The 7,500-nt window shown below is 39.2% G+C and overlaps 1 protein-coding gene across 2 annotated transcripts in view; it reads right to left on the bottom strand.

The window, feature by feature from the left end:
* The window catches only part of LOC142345360 (uncharacterized), a 34,359-nt gene that overhangs the window by 6,708 nt on the left and 20,151 nt on the right, over positions 1-7,500 (bottom strand). The window lies entirely within an intron of this gene.

Here is a 7,500-nt window from a genome sequence, read left to right as displayed (position 1 = left end):
AGTTGTTGAGCAGCGAGCTCTAGACGTCAGCATGCAAATTAAAGGCGCGTGTGGCGACAAAAATTTTGAACCGCTCGTTCAAATAAATGACCCTGATTTAAACTTTTAAGAAAATGTTAATCAAGTGATTTTACAAGGAAAGCAAGCGTCAAAAGCAACTAAAAAACTAAATATGGTAGCGTCCAGCAGTAGTGGGCAAAGGATGGATTTGGAGCAGCCAATTTCCTCAAGTGTTCTTGACTCTCCTGAGTTGCCAATAGGGAATGAGTGCACCGTTCTCGACCCAGAGTTGGTTTCAAAAACCTTGAGTGAAATCGAAGAGAATCATGAACAACGAAATACAGAGATGGACTGCAGCGTCATCGCGAGCACCCAGGTTTGTTAAGTTGGGTGGTGCTGCGCCTCTCCTGTAGATTTACACTGCTCCGCGCAAATTAGGTGACGTCCTGAACATTGGAGGATGTTCAAGTCCAATTTAGGAAATTATAAGTGAAAAAATTGCTTAGCCTACTTCTACTTTTGATAATGAAAAATTTTTTGCTTTTGTCTCTTAACATCTCGTGTACAGACTCCTGGAACCTCATCGCCAACTGATGCTCGAGAAGAAATGAGGAGAGTTACAGGCATGTCCTCTACACCAGCAGATAGCAAAAAACTGAAGCGATGATGGACTTTTGGCCCAGATGACCTGTGTGAAATTGAAACAAAGAAGGCAGACATCAGGGCAGCTAAAGCAATCACTTCTGCAGCAGGAAAACTTTCGGATGCCGCAGATAAAATTGTGAATTGTTTGAACGACCTCAAACCGGCTCTGCAAGCACTAGCAAATAGGAATCATCGCGAAATAATGCAAACTTCAAGTGCCGTGAAGCAACTAGTATGTTTTGTCTCTTAATAAACGCTTTTTTGCTAACTGTTTTGAGTAGTTTTTGTCCATTGAGCTAAGCTTTGAAATTGATATCAACATAGAAATTTTTCCTCATTTAAAAGATTCCCCTTCATGAAATAAATTTGAAGCTGACCCACACGCCTTATTATAAAACCTATTTAGGTGCTGGAAAAATTTGTCTTGACTTTGTTGCTCGTTAAGGCTTTCTTTAGACTGCGGAATTCTCAAAACTGGGAGTGTTTCTTCCAACTGCAAAACGATTCACCGAATCTGGTAATCCTACGCTTTCAATCCCAAAGGGCCCAAAAGAAGGATTTGGTCTTGCTCTCCTCGAAGGTAGCACAGCACAAATTCTAGGACGTAGGGCCTCCAGGAAGCTGTGGTCAAATGACGAGCTTATGAATCATATGCTCTCGGCAAAATTAAACCGCCGGAAACACGGAGAGCCTCGGACAGATTTCAGTCCTACGAGAAAGGAGACTTTTAAAGGTACTAGACTTATGTGTAGTTAAAAATTTTTTGAATGTTAAAACTCCTTTTTTTCTGATTTCTTAATTGACATTTCAGAAATGATACTTTTTAAGTGGGCGGAACTTTTTGAAATGATATCAATAGTTGTTTTATGTTTCTAGGCGTTTTGTTATCTTTAGAGCTTCAACGTATGACCCTGATAGTTTTAATTAAGATATTGTGCAAACTCAATTTTTGTTTAGAGTTGTTCCGTTTGAAATATGAATCGGGCTGGATTCATATGTATGAGCTGGCCAAAATCAGCATCAACATCAAAGGAAACGAACTGAAATCTGATGAAAGGAGAAGCAACGATCTGAGGGAGATTCAGAACAGAAGCGTAGGCTCAGTAGAAAATAACCAACCTGGAAGTGAAGCGTAGAGTTTTGCAAAAACCTGAACTTGGCGTTGTTTCAAGTTCTAAAGCTTCTTTGTGTTGTTTGCTACTATTAAATTTTGTCTGGTTAAGCCATTTTTGTTAATATTAAACACTGTGAACTGAATTGTTCCGGTAAGAGTCGTTGTTTTGTCACATCAGTTATTTGTTGAAGTGCTTATTATCTTCGTTATGACATTACTACGTCAGTTATTTGTGTTAAAAGCTGAGCTAAAAAGAGTTGTACATTTCTTATTTGTCTCTCGCTTGCTTCAGGTTTTAAATGTTACTTGAAAAATTAACAATAAATGGAAAAATGCAGTTTATTTTCTGTACACCTCAATGTTTGTGCACATTTCAGTTGGCTTCTGTACAATTTGTATTACGTTTAATCATACAAGAAATTATTTTTAAACTGACTTCTCAAATTTTTTATCATCAAGTTGGTGGACTTGATTTCTAGACACTTTTCCTTGTATCAATTCGGAGGAATTGAGCGGCCTCTTTTCAAATACTTAATGTTGGTAGTTTTTATTCTTGATAGTAACAAATATAGAACTTTTTTTAACTCAGAGCAAGGAAATCACTCAAGGTGATTTTCTCCGATATTTTTAAACTGACTTCTCAAATTTTTTATCATCAAGTTGGTGGACTTGATTTCTAGACACTTTTCCTTGTATCAATTCGGAGGAATTGAGCGGCCTCTTTTCAAATACTTAATGTTGGTAGTAACCAGGCTGGTTCAATTTTTTTAATCTTGATAGTAACAAACATAGAACTTATTTTGACTCTGAGCAAGAGCAAGGAAATCACTCTAGGTTATTTTCTCTGATATTTATAAACTGACTTCTCAAATTTTTTATGATCAAGTTGGTGGACTTGATTTCTAGACACTTTTCCTTGTATCAATTCAGAGGAATTGAGCGGTCTCTTTTCGAATACTTAATGTTGGTTGTAACCAGGCGCACCTACTACTGTTGTCTTTCTCTAGATACCATGAATAAAAAGACAGACTGGTCAATAGTAGCGCAATGCGACTACTTTGCCGTTAAAAAATTTGTCCAAACAGCGGGTAGAGAAGCGATGTGTACGGTGGTAGCCATGCGTGAGACCCTTTTTGAGCGAAAAATTACTCGAGATGAGGCGTGGAGAGAAACCTATGAGGCTGTCTGTCAGGCATATAATCAACTAAAGCCGAACTTTGCCATTCGTCAGGATAATTTTGGTGGATATTGCCTTTTTATACCGGCAAAGTGACTGTTCAGGTATCAACAATTTTCCGACGAGTGCCCATTGGTTTTGTTCGAGCAGTTCCGGATGTTGTCGTCACAGATCTTTCAGTGATGTCATCCCAAAGAACTGGAGAGCAACTGCTGCTTCTTGGTCCTCTGCGCTTTGTAAACTCGGATTGCAGCCCAAACTGCGAGTACGAGTTTTCAAGTTCAGCGGGTTGAACTGCGCGTAAAAAGACGAATAAATCCCGGAGAAGAATTGTTGGTAAATTATGGCCCTGAGTTTTTTGAATTCAGAGAATGTCAGTGCAGAACATGTGAAGTTAAGCGCAGAGAAGACACCTTTTTCGACATAATGTTTGATCTTATTCTAGAAGACGTCTGTCTGGAGGTCGCCACAGTTTCTCTTACTGAATTAAGCGACGAAGTTAGCCCTCCTTGTTCTTTGTCTATATCAAGACCCAGACAATTCCGGTGAAGAGGTCGTGAACTTATAGAAGAAATAATGTCCTATGAACAACAAGCTGAACCAAGTTTTGCTGATGGAGTCAGCGTGCCCCTTTGTCCAAATACCAACATGATATCAAGTTTATCCAGCGATTCCACGTTCACAAGTGAAGACGCAGTTTCTGACACTAGCAGTTATCTTAGCAGCACTGTTCTGGGATCTGCTGAAAATCGAGCATCTCCTGGTGATGAAAACAGTAACGTGTCCTCAATAGAATCTCTAGATGAAACAGTACCGCCGAATAATCGAATTTCATCGCCCCTTCGACCTACGAATCTCCCAGACATAAACCCCCCTGCTTCGACAATTACTGTGAGTGAAAGATTTGTAGACGCATCAACTCAAGACGAAAACGACGACATAAAATTAATCAATGGAAGCCACGTTGCATTGAAAGATGCTTTGATACTGACAGAGTTGTTCTGTTCTCGTTTCAGTCTGTCGGACGAAGCCTCAACTGCATTGTATTCCTTAGTGAAAAGCCTGCTACCGCCTATAAATTAGTTCCCTTCAGGTTACTCGTATGTTAAAAATGTAAAACAATCTTTCACTGACAAACTGCGTTCTTTTGAAATCACAAAATCCGAATCCTTATGTGTACTTAAATTCCGTTTTCAGCTACGTGACATTGTAATGCGTAATCTTAACCAAATTTTTAATTATTCTGAACATAGAAAAAACAACCCTGAGATGGATCCGAACAATGAAATGGCTCCTCGTGTTCAAGTCAGGCCAAACCACACAATGACCATTAATCTAAATATTTTCACTGATGGTGTTAGTATTAAGAAATCCACATTCAAACGAGAGGTTTCGCCCATTTGGCTACAAATAACTGATCTTCCGCCAGTTTTGAGAATGGCACGGAAGAACATTTTGTTAGCCGCTCTTTTTGTTGGGTCAGGAATTCCCGATTGGCAGAACATTACTCCACAAATCCGAGCTGAGTTGCTGTCGCCCATAGAAGTTCAATTGAATTACGAAATTTCCCTCCATGTAGGATTTCAAGTGAATCCATTGGTAGCAGATTTAGGTGCCAAATCACATTTATTGAATATGTTTAAATTCAACGGTTTCTTCGGCTGCCATTATTGCACCGTCAAAGGCATAACAATAGGCAGGACCCATTCCTACTACCCCTTTAGTGAACGAGGAATGACTCGCGAACCTATTCTCAATGACATATTCGCTGAAAGTTTGAGTGCCGAAGAAGTAAACAACGTTGTAGGCGTTAAAGGCAGAAGTGCTTTTGCTGGCCTTATTAAGAATTTGCCCTTGACTGCGCCAACAGACTACATGCATTGTGTTCTGCTTGGCGTCGTACCCGAAACCCTTAAACTGTGTTATAAAACACTGACCAACTTGCAAAAAAACAATTTGAAGGAAATCATTGAAAATCTGAATTGTCCTCGAGAAAGTATTGCCTATTCTCGCAAAATTCGTTCATTGGACGAAGTTGGTCTGTTCAAGGCCAACGAATTTTTCAACTGGCTTTTTTTTATATTGCACCCATGGTTTTTCGCGAACTCGTTCCCCATCCTCTCTTCAAACATCTGATGAATCTGGTTTTCGGATTTCGCTTGATTCTCGAATCCAGCTCAAGTAGTAATTTGTTGCAGGCCGAGACGCTGCTCAATAGTTTTTTTTCTGAAATTGTCTCCTTTCATGGTGAAAATCAGAAAATCGAAACAATTAACGTACACTGTCTAAAACATCTTGCCGACCTGGTCAGGAGGTTTGGTCCTCTATATGGTTTTTCGGCAATGAGTTTCGAGGCCGCCAACAGAACGCTCAGTGATGCTATAGTGGTGCTAATTCTGAATGCCAGGTCATTTGCCGTCGGATTCTTCGCAAACATAAATTAGCACAGACTGATATGGAAAACTTGAAGCTGAAACCTTTGTTCCATCAACTAAAACGTATAGAAAACGATGAGCACGAACATTTTACAAAAGAAACCCGCAGAACAGAAGCAGTTAAAATGGCAATGAGAGACTATCCAAATTGCACAATTTCTAATCGTCATGTTCTCAATCAAGTTTACTTTGATTCCAAAAGTTTTCTGCGTTCTAAAGGTTGTAAATGTTTTTGTTACTACATCGAAAACGGCAAAGAAGTTTTTGGAGAAATACAGTATTTTATTAAACTAAGTAATGCCGAAACGGAAGTCTACGAAAGAGAACTTAGTGTCTGTTGAAAAAATACGCAAGTGTTTTAATTACAGAGACTTAACAGCCAACCATACAGACCACAAAGACATATCGTATGCCCTCAAACTTTGTTCGGTTTTTGAACATTCTTGAACTTGATTTCTGCTTCTTCCCTGCTTTAATCTCTTCCTGCTTTCGCCCGTTAATTAAATGCATGATAAATGATGTCGAACTTAATTTCTACTTCTTCATTGCTCTGATTTTTTTGCTTTCGTCCGTTAAATGAATGATAAATGATGTTAAACTTGATTTCTACTTCTTCACTGTTGATTTTTTCCTGCTTTTGCCCGATATTTAAATGAATGATAAATGATGTCGATGTACTACCATTGAGGGATACTTGATGTCTGTATCACATTGATCTTCTAAGCACCTTGGGTTACTTTTTCAAATTTTCATGAACAATCACATTCTTTCAAGTTATAATATTTTTGCTGAAGGCAAAGTTTTTCGCTGAAAGATTTTGCCTTTTTCTTTAAATTTTTTCATCGATCTTGACTTAACTGTTCTCAACTTTTTTGGAGTGGTGTGTTCTGTCGCTTCAAAATTCAATTTAAAAACATTCATAAAATTTTATTGTTCAGATGAGGTTCCTCATAATAGGGGACTCAAATTTAAGAGATTCCTTGCCTTTTCTAAGGCAAGACGTCCTCTTGCAGTCCTACCGGTAAGGTTTTTTAGTTGTTTTAAGTTCTGACTGGCTTTATTCTACTGGAAAATTGTGTGTTTGTAGACCAAAGTTTGAAGGACGAGGTGGTCGTCGATCTGACCACCTACAAGAAATGTTTCCTCTTGCTAGAATTTTTCTGAAATGATTTACCCAACTAATGTTTGCTTCTGTGGACATTTCAAGCGCAAAGACTTCGATCGTTATCCTAAAGTTGTTGAAGAAAATAATCTGTTTCTATATAAAAAAACTGGGCTATCAAAACAAAAGCCCAAGAGCAGTAAAAAATAAAGACTTTGGTCTACGTCAACGCTACCATTTCTCGCCATTTGGTGCAGGTTACATGCATATGAGTGCCCTCGTTTTATCCGTGATTAAAGATTTTGCTACTTATTGGTAAATTGACACTCATTCATAGGTCCAATTTATTGTCGAGTTTTTTCTCCAATTGATTGTTGCACCTGTACTGTTTTCTTAGTGATATCTGATAGTGCCCAGGTTTTATTTTTTTTCTGAAGTAGGAGTACTTCAGGAAAAAACTGCGGTTTTAAAAATGTTGAGTTCTATAATGTACCCTCACTGCGTTATTTCGTTAAAATTGTGTCTGCTGTTTTTTTTGTTCTTCAGAGGTATGTGGTTGATGAGATGCAGGGCCACGCTCTACAAAAGTTAAGAACGTAAGTTGTTGAAAAGTGTGTTTATGGGTATGGATGTGTGTGCGTGTGTCCGTTCGCACTTGTGTTTGTGTGTGTGTGTGCGTGCTCGCGCGCGTGTGTATGTAAGTGCGTGTGTGTGTGTGTGCGTGTGCCTTTGTGCGCACGCGCGTGTGTGTGTATGTGTATGTGTGTATGTGCGTGTACGCGTGTATGTATGCGTGCGTATGTGTTTGTGTGTGTGCGTGCTCGAGTGTGTGTGTATGTAAGTGTGTGTGCCTCTGCCTGTGTGCGCGCGAGGGTGTGTATGTATGTGTGTATGTTTGTTTTTGTGCGTTGGTGTATGTATGTGTGTGCGTGTGTGTGTGTGTATGTGTGTGTGTGTTTGCGTGTGCCTGTGTGTGCGCAGGCGTGTGTGTGTATGTATGTGTGCGTATTTTTGTGTGTGCGTTGGC

Source organism: Convolutriloba macropyga, chromosome 9 (assembly GCF_964194025.1).
Source record: "Convolutriloba macropyga chromosome 9, txConMacr16.3, whole genome shotgun sequence".
NCBI lineage: Eukaryota > Metazoa > Xenacoelomorpha > Acoela > Convolutidae > Convolutriloba > Convolutriloba macropyga.
The sequence above is the reverse complement of the archived record's forward strand: the minus strand, read 5'-3'. Positions and strand labels throughout refer to the sequence as shown.